The sequence below is a fragment of the Calonectris borealis genome, chromosome 3 (assembly GCF_964195595.1).
Source record: "Calonectris borealis chromosome 3, bCalBor7.hap1.2, whole genome shotgun sequence".
NCBI classification, from domain to species: Eukaryota; Metazoa; Chordata; class Aves; order Procellariiformes; family Procellariidae; genus Calonectris; species Calonectris borealis.
In genome coordinates this window covers 33,024,647-33,041,687 of record NC_134314.1, presented here as the reverse complement: position 1 = coordinate 33,041,687, position 17,041 = coordinate 33,024,647, and the positions used below count along the sequence as shown (strand labels likewise).

At 37.3% G+C, this 17,041-nt stretch overlaps 1 protein-coding gene across 1 annotated transcript in view; it reads right to left on the bottom strand.

Moving 5' to 3' along the window:
* The window catches only part of ADGRB3 (adhesion G protein-coupled receptor B3), a 489,232-nt gene that overhangs the window by 218,926 nt on the left and 253,265 nt on the right, over positions 1-17,041 (bottom strand). The window lies entirely within an intron of this gene.

Here is a 17,041-nt window from a genome sequence, read left to right as displayed (position 1 = left end):
AGTGAGGGGCCCAAAACTGAACACAGGATTCAAGGTGCAGCCTCACCAGTGCCGAGTACAGGGGGACAATCACTTGTCTAGTCCTGCTGGCCACACTATTTCTGAATCAAGCCAGGATGCTATTGACCTTCTTGGCCACCTGGGCGCACTACTGGCTCATATTCAGCCAGTTGTTAACCAACAGCCCCAGGTCCTTTTCCACCAAGCAGTTTTCCAGCCACTCTTCCCCAAGCCTGTAGCGTTGCATGTGGTTGTTGTGACCCAAGTGCAGGACCCAGCTCTTGGCCTTGTTGAATCTTATACAATTGGCCTCAGCCCATCGATCCAGCCTGTCGAGGTGCCTCTGCAGAGCCTTCCTACCCTCAAGCAGATCAACACTCCCACCCAACTTGGTGTCGTCTGCCAACTTACTGAGGGAGCACTTAATCCCCTTGTCCAGATCATTGATAAAGATATTGAACAAGACTGGCCCCAAAACTGAGCCCTGGGGAACACTGCTGGTGACCGGCTGCCAACTGGATTTAACTCCATTCACCACAACTCTCTGGGCTCAGCCATCCAGCCAGTTTTTTACCCAGCGAAGAGTGTACCTATCTATCCATTAGAATAGACAATATATCCATTAGGATTCAAGGCTATCACCACTAAAACCTAAGCTATCTAGGAGGAAAGAAGGAGCAAAATTGTATTTGAATACTCATTTGACAACAGGCACAATACATAAGCCAAGGATTCAGAAGAAAGGCAAGTTTGCTTAATTCATCCCAGATAATTGAGAGATGTCTCAAATTAGTGCTTTACTAAATTCTTGACTCTACTAACTTAGGAGACAGAAAGAATTCAGTCATAAGCTTAGCACTTCTTGGTCAGCATCAAATTACTTCTCTAGTGGATGTCTTCCATTCTGAGTTTTGTATTCAACCCGGAGACCAAGCTGCCATAAGCCAGTGCATCTCCATCACACACACACTTCTACAGCTTTAGCTGCCCAGGCTCAAGATCAGCTCTGGTATGATGCAACTTTGTAACTTAGATCAGACTACTGTGAAAAGGGCTGTGAGAACTGGGGGTCCGTGCCCCTTCACTCAGGAGCTACACTTAAGCTGAATCAGCTGTGACTGTGCATGGCCATGTATTTCGGTTGTCTGAACCTTGACTTACGGATTTGGTGTCTGGACTGTTAGCTGAATACCACCACTGGACCGGATCCTGACCTTGACGCTGTGACTTGACTTCCTGGCTTGACATCAGATCTGCCTCATAGCTATGGACTTGTCTGGTGATCTGGAATATTAGCCGGGCCTGGCTACCATCACAGACCTCCCCTGCTCGTCTTGTTTGGGTGCTGTGGGACCTCGCCTTTGCCAGCAAGGCCACTGTGCTGTCCTCTGGTTTCCCTCACAGAGCAGCCCACTCTTGCTTCTCCCTGAACCCAGCATCTGATAAGTAGGTGCTGCAACTTCCAGCTGGTAAATGCCTTCAAGTCAGGCTTGAGCAAAGTCATACCGAAAATCTGAAACAAAACTGTTACAGAAACCAAGGCCTCCTGTGTCTCAGTTTCATGTTCAAGCCATGATTCTAACCTTCCTCACAGGAATCCCTAACTAGGTCTTTGTTTTCTGGAGGCATGTCTAATTCATCTTGAATGTTCTCCATGGAGGAGATAAAGCGGGTTAAGATTTGCTTAAGGGATTGTAAAAAGTTGTCTTGGGGCACTGTGAAATCTAATTGTAAGGATAATGCACACATGCTTTATTTAGATTGTTTACATCATGCATGGCACAACGAAAACTCAGTACCTCAGTGGGACATATAGACACTATCCAATATAAATAGTAAGAAATACTAATTAGACTGAGTTTGATTTACTTGTTCACATTTTTGAATTCTAAATTAACTTTAATAACTCAGGAGAAATATCTCAGAGTTATTATGGTCATTTCAATAAAACAACTGCACAATGAGGAAATGCTTTAAAAAACATCTAACTAGAAAATTTGGCCTATAAATAACGACAGAGCTTGGTGGTTATGAGCTGTTATGACACAATCACATGAATCACTATGGCATGTGGACCTTGTGATCAGGTCTTGTTATCCAATTCTAGTCATCCCAGCTCCACCATCCCCTGCTTCTTCCCTCCCACTCTCCCCAAATGAGACGCTTTTCATGTTTATCAAAGTTGTGGGAGGAGGAATCAAAAAGATCCAAGCAGCTAAGGAATGAAAACCAACAGTCAACTAGTCAACTAAGTCAAACGTTATACCATTACTGTTTCCCTTGTCTGAATTCAGGTGCCTTACACGTCCATTAATTTTGAGTGCAGTTAACAGAGAAAGATAGAGATGCCTAATTAGGGTTGCTTGGGTTGCCTTCTCAGGGTTTTAAAAAAATCATCTGAATTTTGTATATATAGCGTAGTGAGCTTAAACTGCATTTTAGGAATACTGGATTAACTCTTGCCTGTGACCAAGTACATAAAATTCAAGCACATATTCTTGAGCTCAGTGCCAAGGCTAATCATAGAATCTGGTCAAAATATTTAACTCAAGATATAACATAACATTATACCTGCAGCAGATAGGCTTCTAATTCTTAAAAAGTCTATTTGCATTCAGACTGACTTTTTGGATGCCCTTACAGTGCCTTCAGTTTTGCTTTTACATGCAGTAGAGAACTACCACTTTGGACAGTTAATCTGTAGAAACAACTGTGAATAAGAAAACATCTTCTCTGGTTTTCCTGAGGCACGACAGATGCCATCAAAAGGACCCATCATCATGCCTGGCTCTGCAACATTTGCATTACTAACATATACACCTGATATGACTTTTCTGTCTCTTTGGCACTACATCCTATCTGCAACCTATTTTCTGCTACAGTTATTCCAATACAAATTTTGGTTTTATTGCTATTATTTCTTTAATTTCTTCTGCTGTTCATTGCAGTATGTTTATGAAATATGTATTCAGAATAGGAGCCCCCCAAACTGAAACTATACTGCTTTGACTAACTATTCCTTATTTCCTGGAAATATTACCTGTAGGTAGAAGCTCTATAAAGTTAAAATTCGATTCTACTACGTGCAATACTCCAGAAAACACAATTGTATCTATGATATAAAATGGAAAGGAAGAGCTTACTCCAGACTGTTTGCTCATGTTATTTCATAAAAAATCATGGTGAATTATTTTTAAATGGATGTGAAATATGGAAATAAGAACCAGAGATGGAATTTTTGTTTTCTACTGAACTATAGTTTTTGGGACCCAACAACACAACACAATTGCTTCAATTAATTTTCTATACCTGAAAGCACTAACACAGAGTGATTGAATTTACATGCCAGAGAAGCTATTAATTTACTGAAAATAATCTATACTTTCAGTCTTGCAAAATCATTCAGCATCAAGTATTCTACACCCGAGTCCAGTTTTGCTATTACTGCCATTCCATATTTGGGACAACTGTCATTATCTCCACAGTCAGATCTAGGAGATAGCCAGAAAAAAAGTATTTCTTGCCTTCCAATAGAATTTGACCACTTACAAATTATAATCCACAGTCAAGGTGGCTTTCCTTGTACAAATCATTCCCTGGAGAACTGGACAATCAAAAAGTGCCATTTTATATTTTCCTTTTTCCCCACCATATCCTGACTATAGTATTGTTATCCAACAAACAGTATTTTAACGGGTGCTGGAAAGAAAATTGCTTTTTTTCCTTTAGTTATTTTCCCCTCTCTGTTTCGTGTAGTTTTTACAGTGCTATTGCTTTTATAGAATATTTTTGATGTACTAAATGGGTTTTCTGTCCCTAATCCCAAAACATCTAAATGGTGCTTTATTGGAAACCAAACTAACTGCACTCTGGTGGCAAACATTCATAACAAAATTTCTAAACTGAATGAAAGAGGAACAAAGTTAAGGGTCAGGGTAAGGATGCTCAGTTATTTGATAATATTTCAAAGCAGTAACTTTTTTGCAGAAGCACAGATGTGGACAGCATAATCTGGACCTATCTTGATATGAACTGTGGCTATTAATTAAATGTTGATGATTTAAACAGTTGAGTTCTACAGTTACACTGTTTACTGCAAAGGGACATTTGAATGGTAATGAAGCATTTTCAAAAGGTGCTTAATGTCATCATTCAGCAAATGAGACTTTCAGTGCATGTGCTGAGACAACATACTGGTTTCACTGCTTGGAGCAAGAAATTAATTGGACATAGAAGAAATTTTTTCCCAAAACTTAGACCAACATTCACATAAACATCAAAAATGGAACAGATGGGAATTTAGCATAAGCAATATAAGAAGTAAAATCAGTTAAGTGAAACAGATAATTTAATCACATTAATAGGAATAAGCAAATTTTATTATTCAACAGAGGTATATAAGATTGGAAATTATATACAAGACAGGAGAAGAGGGGGATAGAAGCCCTTTACCAAAACCTGCAAGTATGTTTTAATAAGTAATTCCTTAGGCTTTTTAATAATGACCTACTATATTTAGGTTATGTTTATGGAATTTTTATATTATGCTTTCCTTCATTTTTAGTTCTTTCTGTCACAGATTAAATTCAGCCTGGGCCCAAATGATTAAACTGAGAGCAAAGAAACCTCACTGGAATAGTAACTTCACCTTGCTTTTCTTACATTCCTGAGAAAACCCTAGCCACTAACTACAGAATCATTTTCTCCTTTAGTCCAAACCTCAATATACTATAGACTTGATCTGAATGAAAAAAATCCTACCCATTTAGATACTTCTAAATGAAACTATTTCAACATGAAAGATTAAGATGGCAATATAAACACTGAGTCCTAATATTTTGTACCACTAAGAGGTTCTAATGCTGTGAAGAAACAAAATAGTATTTTGGCAATTTAGCAATTCTTAGCTTGTTGGACAGCCTGTGATAACTGTCCACCACAGCTGGGAGGTAACATAACTTTATTTAAGCTGTTTTAATGGAAAGTTTGGCTTTATTCCAGTGAAGCACTAAATCTAAAAAAAATCTAGGAAAAAAAAAAAAAATTGCAGGTTGAACAATCCCATTTCATGCCCAGCTATAGCTAGGAGACACTTTAAACATTGCTAAAGCCAGTGACAGTGCAGATTAATGTGAGCATAGAGAATGCTAACTGACAGGTAAAAATTTGGATCTAGCAGCTGGTTCTATCAATAGAAATTATATCCATAGGAAAAAAAAAATCCATAAAAAGCACATATGTGACTCACTAGACAGAGACTCCCTCAAACCATACATTAAAAAACTCATGAATAAAAATGCTGTTAGATAATTTAACGACTAAAAAAATTATTAATAGAACAAAATATTCTAACAATGCCTACAAGAAGGGAAAATGGCCAAATTCCTACACAGTTACTTGCCTCCTTATTTTCCAAGATTTAAAAGAAAATTCCTAAATGTATGCTTCAAGTACATTCAAAGAACAAACACATATATTCAGCAAACTCCCTCTAATATCTTGTCAAATGAAATGATAAACAGTATAAACATAAACACTTCAAACTCCTCTGAGCTCTGCTGTTGAATACCATTTCTAAGTAGATGGGCTAGTGCCATATTTGAATGTCTTACCCTATTCATGTACAGTCTCTATCATTTCAGTTTATGAGAGGTTTGGATATCTATAATTTTAACTCTTGAAAATTATTTCTGAGTACAACCAGGAATGTAAAATAGATGATGCGGTATAAAATCACCAGCCATGTTTTCCAGTAGTGGAATTATTCATCCAAGAAACAGGTATAAGTTCAATTTGGCAAAGTTAAATGACAGTCATTTTGCAGAAATTAACTTTTCTTTGTGCATTGTTGACTGTGAATGGAGACCATTATTTTTCATTGCCTAGATAGTGATGTAATTTTCAAAGCTAAATGAGCATTAAAAACATTCTGCAATGAACAATCTAAGATACCTAATGGCAAAACGAGACATTCCCTTTAATCTTTATGAACATATTGTACCCTCTTGAGGTAAAAATGAGAAAGGAGGGGATAAGCTTGCTGTATTTTTGATAAATGTTTCCCTCAGAGACGGGAGGACTCTTGTATGCGCAGATGCAGCAGCCTGCCTGACTGCCGATCCCTGAAGATCCAATCGTCCTGATGACTGTCCCACAGCTTCTTCCCCTTGGGCAGGCCAGTCTCTTTTCATTCCTCTGCTTTATTGGAGATGAGATTTTGGTGCCAATATAGGGAGGAAATATGTTTCACCAAAGGGCACCATTTATACACATACGTATGGGTTTTCAAGTATTTGCCTTTGAGATCAGCTCACATTCTAGCTATGCTGCTCTATAACAGGACCAGAGACAGGATTTTCTGGGCAAGTTACTGTACTAATATACTATCTTCCCATAGATTTACTTGAAATCTACCTTCTTTCAAGATACTGAGTAATGGAAGACAGTATGAGGCTATAAAATTTTAATAACAGCCTATTACAAAAAATGGCATATAACTAACACTGCTAACTATTAACTAATGTAATTGGCACTAAAAGTGGAAGACCTTATAAGTTAGAAAAAAAATTGCACAAAATAATAGTCATTAAAGAACAGCATAAGCTTTGAACCACAGATTATGCGAAAAGTAATTCATGTAATGAGATCAAACATCTTTGACCATTTCCCAAACTATATTCTTAAAAGGTTTACAGAGGAATGCTGCCTATGGTTGATTACATGTCTCCATGTATGTGGAGAGTGTTTGTTAAAACAAAAAAAGAAAAACAACCACAACAATATCAAGCTATTTGGCACCACTGCAGGGCAATTTAAGCTTTTGTGCTCCTTGCATCCAGTACCGTTCAAACACCACAGGCCACAGAGCTGTACCACATATTTAGAGTGAGAAAAAGTTTTTCTTCCCACTGTAAAGGAGACTTGGAGAAAGAAAAAAAAAAGAAAAAGAAAAAGAAAATAATCTTTTACAGAGTTCCTCCTGAAATTTTCCAAAAAGCTATATTCATCCATAGTAGAACGATTGTCTGCTTTATATCACAAACATTATCAAACATCCTCTATCTCAGCCTTAAGCCGGAGCAGCAAATAGGGTCCTAAAACTCACAGCTGAAGACAAGGGAAAGCAAAACAAACCAAACAAAACACATGAAATGAGTGAACTTATGGGTTCAGAAATCACAAAATATACTTCATAACTTTCAGACCCTGCTCTTGATTTTAGCAAACCCAGCACATGGATGCTTTGGGACCCTTTGAACTGATCTTACTGACACTGTTATCTTTGTTACCATTATACAATCTGATCTTAACAGAATTGCAGAGATGTATGTAGTATCTTTGGTCCATATACTGAAGTCTAACTCTCCATATTAAAAAAAAAAAACATTGCACAGGCACAAACATAATTACTCAGAATTATATCTGCATATGTTTACATGGCTTTGAAGTTTGATCTCAACAATATCTTATAATTCCACTGCCAAAATAATTATTTACCATAAAAATACTTTTCTCTGATATTAACAATCCACTAACACCCTCACAAAACTGACTTGAAAAATGAAAAATCCTTATCCAGTTTGTTACCTCAATTGTTATGTCACTTTCAGGCTATGCAAGAGGCAGATCTGTACTGCTATTTGGAATTAAAACCTACAGTCATCACCGAGGAAATCGTATACTTTCAACACAGCAAGTTGATTGGTCTAAAATTCTAGATAGAAGTTCTTTACTCCCTTTTCTGTTTTTGTTTTGTTATTTCTTTTTTTTTGTTTGTTTGGTTTTCATTTTGGGTGGTTGGTTTGTTTGTTTTTAATTTGTTTTTTTTTTCCTTCCTGGAGAGCCAGAAAATCAAAACAATTTTGGCAGCTGGTATGCCACATCCTTAGTTTGGTATAAACCATGCTGCCTCCACATTCACAATGGAGCTCATTTTTGGGTAATAGACCTTTCTCTGACACACTGCAAGTAACATGTAGAGTTAATAGCTGTCTCTTAAGTCTTCGTAAGTAATATTGTCTGTAGACTCCAGAGTCTCAGATAGGAAATCAGTCTACTTCCGCTGAGTTTTGTTAGTTTTTACCAGCTGAAAGTATGATTCCTTGGTTTTATTCCTATTTTAACTAATTTATTTTTTGTGGGTTTTTACTTCAATTTTATTTAATTTTCCTTCTTTTGTTTTCAGTAGTAAGTGAGTAACAAAACCCTGTAGAATTCATTAAAACTGAGCCTGAACTTTGCCGTTTACAGTACTTAGCCACACCATCTCTAGCTGACATATCTCCACATGATGGCTGGACGGTCTTATGGTGACTGCCTTACAGGGACACAAAATCCCAGAATGAGTCATCGGTCTATGCAGAATTGCATCTTGTTATCTGACTGTGACATGCCGGTGCCTCCCCTGTTTAAGGACTGTATTGTCTGGAACATCTTGACACTATACTTCACTGAATATGATTGTTGCCTCTTGGCACTGCCTTAATATGAAATGATAATACTCTCTTGGGTGTGCATTTACTCCATTAACTCAAAGCTACTACCACAGACTCTTAATTTCTATCCCCTTAAGCCTCATTCTACTTGGAAATTGTTGGGAATCACCTAAAGATGCAGCTGTCCGAGGCAGAGGAGTAAAGAAACTCAGATATTTAATTTCTTAGGGCAACACTTAAGTGTACCTGTTAACAAATGGCTTGTCATAAAACATATGATTCCTTTAGAAAACACCAGCTTTTAATTGCTTTTGTAAAAAAGGGCCTATAAACAGAATGATTCAGAAAAGAGTTTACAGAGGTAGAAATTTAGGAATGATACAAGAATCTAAGATACATATAGTTAAATGCTGTAAAAAGTTATTTCCACAAATGGGCTGCAGACATTGCTTTCTGTTTCAGTTGGAGCCATCTTTTTTAATTAGACTGAAGCCTGGATGTCTGCATGTTTTATAGTTTCCACTTATTTAGAACCTTTTACTCCACTGTATCTTACTTAATATAACGTACCAAAGGGAAACACCTTAGATTATTCCAGTTTCCTATAGCACCCATTTAAAAATACTGAATGGTTAATTTATTTAGCTTTACCTTTAAGGATAGTTAATAAATCGTATACACAAAACTAACTACTGAATTATAACTATTACTTAGAATATAGCCATGGAATTAAGTTAGATTTTTATCCACATTTGTGAAGATTGTTTGGTAAAGATTCATATGGACATTAGTCATTTTTAATCTTAAGTAACTGAGAACCGTATTTCCTCAGGATCACTGAGTATGCAGTTTTAGAAAAGAGAGAAAAAAAATCTACTCTTTTATGCACTGTTCACAGTTAAGTTTTCAGGGAACGTGAATCATTTAATAAGCTTATTTGATATTGAGAAAGAAATATGAGCTCTCGATCATTTACTTCAGACACTAAGTCAGATGCTGCAATGAGCTACACCTTCAAAGTGTGCATGAAGTTTTTCCCCTTTAATCACTGGAGAAAGCTTGAGTCTTCTGAAAACCAACATATTGATCTGATCAAGGAAGTGCTGAGGCTGCTGCAAAGGAAATGTTATGAATATATGGAGCAGAAGTATATAAAGGTATAAAAAAAATTCCAGTTGACCTTTCTCTGTAGTTTTCCTATTCTTTTGTCTATTTTTCTCTGAAAACTGTCTCTTCTGGTAGCCTTTAGCCACCAGAATATTGTTACATATGGTTTGAGCAAATGAAGAATAGGGAAACAGGAGAGTGACACTGGCTGTGTATGAATCTCAGAAATTGAAGGATTTTTTGAGGAGTGAAGAAAGAAATATGACAGATGCCCACTTTCACATAACAGAACATCTGCTCAACTGACAGCATACAGCTTTGGGGCAGGGAAGACTGGTGGATTACATCTGAGTGTGAAACAAAGAGGATTAGGACCAGGAGCCAAAGTCATGAATGAAAAGAACAGGGGGCAGAAGGCAGAAATTATAACTGCTCTGACCACCATGCTCGCTATCCAAGAACAGAGTGCGACCAACTATGCACCACAGTGCAATGAGAAAAGCATTAATTATGTCTACTAGGACTGGTTTTTCACCTGGACTATCCCCTGAACCATGCCTTGACATTGTTTTGGCAGGTGCCAGGAATTAAACAGTATGGACTACTGTGGGACAGTTCTATAGCCTGCATGCAGTCCTTTTTGATTCATATTTATAGACACAATCATAAAAGTCCGATCCTGGCCTGAAATGGGAAGATGATGGGCACTGACTCTTTTAGGCTGTTTTGAGAAGAAATGGGATGTTAGACAATGGAAACTGGCAAAAGTCTATGTAGCAAAATTATGTAATAAAATATAAGAAAATTGCTTACTTTGGTGTGTTTTTTACTAGTGACTCAAAAGCTGGGTAGAAATCTGAAGAGAAGATAAATACTCCATGATTTAAAGGGAACTTATATTTATTAGGAATGTATTTCATTGTAAAACCGCACAAGTTTCACTTTATTTTTTCCTTGTGAAAATTTTTTCTTGACAAGACCAAACATAATTATATTAATCATTACAGAGGTATTTACACATGAACTATGACACACGACAAGGAATGATTCCTGTTCACTTTCTTAAAAACAGTAAGTGCAATCCACACAGTGGTTCTTTAAAGATTGTACCCTTAAATTTTGCTTTGTGAAAACATGAGTGTCGTGGTTTAACCCCAGCCAGCAAAAATAAACGCCACGCAGCCGCTCGATCACCCCCCCCCGGTGGGATGGGGGAGAGAATTGGGAGGGCACAAGTAGGAAAGCTCCGGGTTGAGATAAAAACAGTTTAATAATTGAAATAAAACTAAGTAGAACAGTAATAATAACAGTGAGAACAACAACAATAACAGAATACACAAAGCAGGCAATGCACAACAGAACCGCTCACCGACCGCCGACCGCGTGTCGCGAACGGGGGGCGAGCCCCCCCACACACCTGGTTTTTATACTGAGCAGATGTCACATGGTATAGAATACCCCATTGGCCAGCTGGGTCCACCACCCCGGCTGTGCTCCCCCCTCCCGGTGCAAGCATCACCCAGCAACAGCCAAAGCATCAATGGGCCATCAACGCTTCTTTCACACCGAACCCAAAACACAGCACACCCCCCAGGCGACTGGGAAGAAAGTTAACCCTGTCCCAGCTGGAACCAGGACAATGAGGTATTTTGGAATAACTTGATGGAGATAGGAGAGAGATCTGAATGGCTTTTTTGGGCCATTCTATGGAATTTGCATTTTCATTTGTCTGACAGGTCAAATTTTCTTTCTATTGGGAGAAAATGTTGAAATTTTACCAGCTGAATTTTTATTAACCACAAATATCCACTTTAAAATTCACAATACTGTGCTTTAGAACTACACAGCCTCAGAACAAGCAGTATTTTACAAATTAATTCTGAGTATATGTGTATGTAATTATTAAAATAATTGTTTCTTGACTGAAAATTTTAGACATTTTTGTTACACCTTTGGACAAGTTAATATCAATGTTGTGGCTTTTTTCCTGTCTTCTTTAATACTTTTGAAAAAACACCCTTCCAGAAGTTAAAACCAATTCAGTCTCTTGGTATATTTTAGGCCAGTGTGATATTTATGATATATGAGTCAGAGGATCTCGAGTGCTGCATTTAAGATACACATCACTACCTATGATACAAAAAGGATAAGCAGACTGGGCAGACGCCATTAAGATAAGTAAACAAACCATATAACGTGGTATCCTGGTTTTGGCTGGGATAGGGTTAAATTTCTTCCTAGTGCTGTGTTTTGGATTTAGTATGAGAAGAATGTTGATAACACACTGATGTTTTCAGTTGTTGCTAAGTGCCCTCCCAGTCCAAGGACAGCTCCCGTGCCTACTGACTGAGCTAGGTACACAAGGTGGGAGGGAACATAGTCAGGACAGCCAGCCCAGCTGGCTAATGGGGTATTCCATACCATGTGACGTCATGCTCGGTATATGAATGGTAGCCGTGATCCAGGAAGTACCGATTGCTAATTGGTTATCGGTCAGCGCGGGTGGTGAGCAATTGCATTGTGCATCACTCGTTTTGTATATTCTATCATTATTTATTATTATTATTATTTTCCCTTTTCTGTTCTATTAAACTGTCTTTATCTTAACCCACGAGTTTTTCTCACTCTTACCCTTCCGATTCTCTCCCCGTCCCACTGGGGGGGCAGGAGGATTGAGTGAGCAGCTGCATGGTATTTGGCTGCCTGCCAGATTAAACCATGACACGTGGAGAGGTTTCTAGAGAGTTTGAACAGCATCTACAATTTACAAAAAATCTTACCTTGGGAAAAGGTGAATGAACCCACAGTAACAGACAGAAATCCAGCTTGCTCATTTTCTAGGATTCCCAAACTCAGCAGGTGTACCATTGCTTGTGTCTTATAGCTAGAGTAGGTACATCTCCTGAAAGCTCCTTTGGTCACTAACATGTCTACATATCTCTAGCTAGGACTGGAAAATTTTAAGATACACTCCATAAGCTTACAGGATTATTTAACCTTTTGATAAAAATTTCATGGATATGAACATGGAATGGAAGACTGAAGGAGGAACAAAAAAGTTTGCAAAGCCAGAAGACAATGGACACCATTTAAAAATAATTTTCTCCCCTATGGCATCCTAGACTGTCTGTGAAAGCAGAAATCAGACTTTGTTCTCTGCCAATATTTACAAAGCTTATCTAAGTAGATCAGTATGAAGTCTTAAATGAAAAATTATATGTTAATTACTATACTGGGTCAGATAACTCATCAGACTACCAGTGTCGCAGTAGCCATTTTTAAGTAGAGAGATAACAGACCTGTTAGTTAGGAGCTGATTTATGCATGGAAGCATGGCTCACACCTCTTCATTTTTTCATATAATATCATAGCTAGCTGCATTCACCACGTAGACATCTACTTGTTTTTATTTTATTCCTCTTAAGACCTTGGCTTCATGCTCATTCAGAATTAAATGTATTAATGTAGTTTAGTTAAGAATCTTTGTTTTTCCTGTGAGCAAGATTAAACAGAGATGTCAGCCTAGTTTCTCTTTTCATTCACTTGTCAGTGGTGTACATCTAGTCCCTTTTAACAATCTGTTCTCAAATATCTATTCTAATCATTCCAGTTCTCAATCTGTTTTTTTGGCTTGGTGGGGTTTTTTGGTTTTTTTTTTTTTGTTGTGTTTTTTTTTTAATCATGTAGCTCTGAACCTCTCTGTGTTCACAGGTTTTATTTACTCACAAAGTAGCACTCCTCTTTGCTTTAGATGACATGAATCATTCAAGCCTGAGCTAGTCACTAGGCTGTCTTTATAGCCAGTGGAACAATTTCCAGAAAGTAACCCATGCCCTTACTTTAGATGTCTGAGATGGTATTAATTGCTCTCCTGAACAGTAGTTTCCCTTGACTATAAAGGAAGCTTAGGGTGACTTTGGCAAACTTTGTGATGCTTAAAGTAAGTAAAATGAATCCCAACCATATAATCTCAATTGAAAAGAGCATTGCAAGTGATGGCTACTGAAAATTTAAAAAGTTCTGTATTTTCTTTAGACTGCTCTTTTTTCACACTAATGGTGTTCTTTTCTCTGAGCTCTGCTGCAAAGTGACCATAGGATTTTACTTAATTCTTTTAGATTCCTACATTATGTATGGTTTGAACTACTCCCTCTTACATGCTCTGTCAACACTGAATTTAATCTGCCAGTGGATATCCTCTTCTTTTCATTTTGCTATACCCCCTGGAGATCTTCAGTTTTTTCTCTTTGACTAGCCTAAATATATTTGTGATATCTGCATATTTTAGAACGTTACCAATCACTCAAACATCAGTATTCATAAAACTAACATTAACAAAAAGTGGCTTTTCTCATGCTGAAAATTCTGTTTACTTTCTGTCAGTTCCAAATAACATCCATGACAACACACTGCACTTCAAGATTATTTGGTGTTCACATTAATCTCTTTTAAGAGCAGTAAGCTTGATTTTTGACAAGAGAATCACCTTTAACCATTTTTGGCTGCTGCTCTTAAGGAAATTTATTTGACTACAGAAGGAAATACTGCTCCCTATTTCTAGTTCCACATTCCACCTATACCTTTAAAGACAAGTATGCTTGTGGCACTCCAATCTTCCAGTCTAGCAATTTTTTTTTAAATTAAAGACTGAATATTTCTTGATAGCAGTTCAGCCACCTTTTAGTACATTTCTTCAGAACTCTTAATGTTTTACTGTGATGAGACCCCAAATCAGCCAAAGCCCTGAGGTGGATCTGCTTAGGTCTCTAGCTCTCAAAAGAAGTTCAAAAGGCTGTTAAAAGCCAAAATTAATTCTTTGATCTAAAATCAGGAACTCACCTTTTAAAATAGAGAAAACTGAAAGGTAATGTTAACACAGAATGGTAATATGGTTTAAAAGCTTTTCTCCCACTGCATGTTGTATCCTTGCAGGTGGGTCTGTGCTTTCAGCTAATTCAGGGACTCTAAGTGGTAGCAAAAGTTCTTGTTTCTCTCACTATTCTTTTCCTGTGCCTGCTCAGCTGGTCCTGAGGAGGAGGAGGAGGTGGAGGAGGAGGAAGAAGAAAAGAAGGAGCAGGATGAGGAAGGAGACTTCCACCTCCTATCAAAGGCTTTTATTTCACCTAATCATTTCTTAAAGGAATATGATATAGAACTAAGAGCACATAAATAAAACAAATACCATCTGTCCCAGCCATGCATGATCAAAGCAAATTGTTGCTTTTACATTTGTTAAGTTTTTCATAGCATATTCTCTATCCTTGAAAGAAGAGGTAAGAGGAGATGGGCCTTGCTTTAATGGAAATGCATTTTATTTGACTGAGTTGCCTAAATAAACCCCAAAGCTCAGATATTGGATCATCTGGATTTGGAACCAGTCTCTGATGTTTTGTTCAGAAGCAATGAAAAATTGGAGCTAAAAGCCACCACACTGAAAAGTTTAACAGTGGCATGGCAACTGTCCTCATGAACTGTCTTAGCTACTTCCAAATGTATAATAATGTGACTTGGTGTAGCCTACCATATAGATAAGGTAACTTTCATCACTTCCCATGTGAGCTGAGAATGTGCAATGGATGGTCATTGCAGCATGGCTGTTGTGTAGTAAGTTGTTAAGCCACAGTTACTTGCTTCTGTGTCTTGAAAGGAGGAGAAAATAAAATTCCATCTGCAGAGGATCTCAAGAGATTAACATATCTGTCAAACACAATTAGGTGTTCAAATTGTATATGGACCATTATAGTTCCATTCAATTAGAAATGAACTTGTAAACAGAAATTAGTAGAAGGAAACCAAGAACTCAGTGCAATACTGTGAAATTTGCTACAGAACTGGATCTTTTTTCTGACAAGAAGCAGGAGTTAATCTTTAGCACTGAATCCTTTTTCTCATATATCTGAACTGTAAAGTGATTCTAAAATGAAAACACTGCAAAAGGCATTTAAAATATCTGAAGGTGCTGAGGGAATATTTTATGGTAAATAACTATGGAATAACTATTGGATAGTCCTGTTTACAGATGAACTTATAGAAGTTGGGCCTCCTTTCTGCACATATCTACTTCCTGCATGGAATGTGTTTGCTGACATAGATAACAAGAATGTTATTACAAATTATAAACAAGACCTCACACATTTTTAAACTTTTATTGGTACAGCAGAATTAATACTAAGACAAGACAACAACAACTGCATAGTTCATTCCTCTCAGTTGAGATCAACATAAACGTTCCCTAAGTTTCAAGTACATAGCCAGTCAGACACAGTTACGTCAACCCCCTGAGGATAACTGCACTAAAACTGAATTATTTCACATATATTCCTTCCTTGTTTGTGAAAATAAAAATTACTCCTTGCTGATAACAACCTTCAGTCCCTATCTCACCATGTCACCTGAGCTCAAGTTTCTGGTCAATGAGTTGAACAGCAGTGACCCTATCCTTTTTTGATGGTTGACTGAGCAAAGAGAGGATAAACTCACACAAATGTGTCAAGGCACAGAGCTAGGTAGTCAGAATAAACATATAAATTCATTTTACTTTTCTTTCTATTCCTTTGATGGTTATATAGTTAAGAACAGACCTACTCCTGAGTGCCTAAAAATATCTTATATGTGGGAAGAGAAAGATAATCAAAAGAAAGACTGTTAAGATTATGAAGTTATCTAGACTAGCCAGTGCACAGCATGGTTTCTGATTCAATTGGAAAGTTGTTGCTGTTTCCCATTTGAAGCCATGAATATGTAGAGACACAGATTATTTGAATGCATCTTCTTAAAACATTTTTCAGTGGTTTTTTCACATTTTTCAGAGGACAAACAGATCAGAATGCAATACAACATGCCAAGCAGCACTGGCTGTGCTCTTTAAATAAGCTTATCTTTTTATTTTGTCATAAAAATGCCATGGAACAAGCATTTCAAGAAAGATACTGTCTTTTCTTTATAAATTTGTGCAGGGTCTAGCATAATGAAGGACTGACAACTGGAAGAAGCTTTAAGTGGTACTACAGTGCAAAAAGTAAACAATAGAAATAATAAATCACTGGTTAAAAGCTAAAGATCCCCATACTGCCTACTGAAATGTTTTAAACATTTTAAGACTGCTAGAGTTCTTTTTGCTGAGTTCTTTGACATGTCTCCAGTACAAGGCTGTGCCTTACAGGGGCTAGTGTTTACAGTCCTGTCAGTCTAAATATGAACTGGACAACAATAATAAATATTTATTATTGCACAGCAAGTTAGATTTTCAATAGGGACATCCCAACAATTTCCCTGCTTTATTCTGCCAACTAATTTCTAAATGACCATATTTTCTAACTAATTTTAATGACTTGCTGAAGAAATGACTGACATACAAATGCAGGAAGATGCAGACTGAAAATCTGAAAGAATGTATTGACACCAGAAGTTTTACTATCAGAAAAACATATATTTTGAATTTGTTCATTACATACAACTACTTAATGCTTTCCTGGCATTATAAAAGTACAGCTATAGAA